The sequence below is a fragment of the Elephantulus edwardii genome, unplaced genomic scaffold, assembly GCF_000299155.1.
Source record: "Elephantulus edwardii isolate Elephantulus edwardi_28Jun2011 unplaced genomic scaffold, EleEdw1.0 scaffold00051, whole genome shotgun sequence".
Taxonomy (NCBI): domain Eukaryota; kingdom Metazoa; phylum Chordata; class Mammalia; order Macroscelidea; family Macroscelididae; genus Elephantulus; species Elephantulus edwardii.
The window spans coordinates 13,929,067-13,931,036 of NW_006399801.1; the positions used below are offsets into that span (position 1 = coordinate 13,929,067).

Genomic DNA, 1,970 nt, shown 5'->3' on the forward strand with positions numbered 1-1,970 from the left:
CTTTTTATTAATATTTACTTTTTTTAGTTAATTTTAATGAAAGTTTACAGAGACTTAGGGTTTCCAGTCATTCATTGTTACACTTTTCTCCCTACCCTGCCCCCAATTCACTCTTCTCCTTGAAAAGAAAAAGAAAAACTCTTTGATTGTTATGCAATCCCTCCCACCAAGTCCCATCCACTGTGCAGCCTTCACTCTGGACTTCTGTAATGATGACAAGAATACCCATTCATATGTCCCTTTTAAACAGTCTTTCCCTTTTCATGTTCTCAATGAGATTAAAAGGAGACTGGTGAGAGATAAACAGAGAGATAAAATATCCTGAATTCTAGCTGACCTTCTACTGAGAAGTGCTTGACTGCCAAGTAGTCTTCCCAGTCATTAGTAAGGGCTTTGTAGAACTCTCTATATTCCTCCTGTCATCAGGATTTTTGGTCCAAATGGGCTCTGTCTTGTTCAGTTCCTCCAGATCAATGCATTTCTCCTTAACTTTTTGTTTTTCTTTTCCTTATCCTTACCACTGTCCTCTTCCTCATTGCAGCCCATATCTTCAATTTTGAACTTCTCTTCATCATTTTGATCTTCCTCTCTCATCTTTCTCTTCTGTCTCATCATCACTGATTTCTTTCTCTTGTTTTTTCTCTAGATAAAGGGTGATGGGGTAGCCTATGAACTGTAAGTGCTTCTTCACCACTTATATGACGTGTCTCTCCTCTAGGTACTCTGTCTGGTCTCCTTTAAGGTACAAAATCACCTTTGCACCCCAACCAATGGGCTCACCATGGTCAGCACCAACTGTGAAGGAACCCCCAGCTGAAGACTCCCAGACACACTGCTGATTATTATTGTGTTTTGTGATCACTGTCACTTTATCTGCCACCAAATAGGCAGCATAAAAGCCAACACCAAATTTACCAATCATGGAGAAGTCTGCACCAGCCTGCAGAGCATTCATAAATGCGTTGGTACCAGGCTTGGCAATTGTTTCCAAATTATTTATGAGCTCAGCTTTGGTCATGCCAATGACTGTGTCCATAAGAGTCAAAGTACATTCCTGGGGATTAGGGATGATGTTGATTTTCAGCTCTTTACCACTTTCCACCTTGAAAGAGTCTGTCAGATTCTAATGCATCAGAAGCATTAATGATTATCTCTGTAAGGAAAATATTCTTGTTGAAATAGAAAGTATTGATGATAAGAGACAAAAGTTAGGCAATTTCTGCCTGAAAGGCAAAGGTCTCCACCTCCTCCTTTTCATGATAAACTTCCTCAGGCATCTTGATTAAAAGGATTGCAAGTACCAGAGAGATGGTGATAGGGTCTAGGACCAGGTGGCACAAGGCTTGCCAGCTGCGCAAGGGGTGACTCAAGAGCCAAACTTATTCTTAAGATGGTGTCATCGCAAAGTCATATTTTGGTTCTTGTGCATCACCTAGGGATTCCTTTTCTCACAGGTTTTCAGTAGACCTCTCCTAACACCTTACTGGCTCAATTCAGATTCTTTCTTGAACTAATAAATCACTATGGGCAGGAGGATGGGATGTGCTGATTGGATTCTATTAATCAGGTCTATTCCTTAAACTTCCTTCAAAACATATGGACTCTGAATGGGAGAATAATATACTAAGAGAGAAAAAAGTGAAGGCATTTGAAAGAGGAAGGAATGAATGCTGCTGTTGTTGTTGTTATATGCCGTCGAGTCGTTTCCGACTCATAGCGACCCTATGCACAACAGCCCTAAACCCTGCTCTATCTTGCCCCAACCGCACCGCCTCTGACACACCCATCCCGACCACCCGTCACCGAATCAATCCATCTCATAGAGGGTCTTCCCCTCCTGCGCTGTCCCTCCACCCTCCCAAGCATGATGTCCCTCTCCAAGGACCCATGCCTCCTGGCAACATGTCCAAAGTATGTCAGACGAAGCCCCAGAATCCTTGCCTCCAAGGAGTAGCTTGGTTTAATCCTCT

The 1,970-nt window shown here is 42.4% G+C and overlaps 1 pseudogene; it reads right to left on the reverse strand.

The window, feature by feature from the left end:
• Positions 1-229: 229 nt before the first annotated feature.
• LOC102853021 lies at positions 230-1,277 on the reverse strand (annotated as a pseudogene).
• Positions 1,278-1,970: the final 693 nt, after the last annotated feature.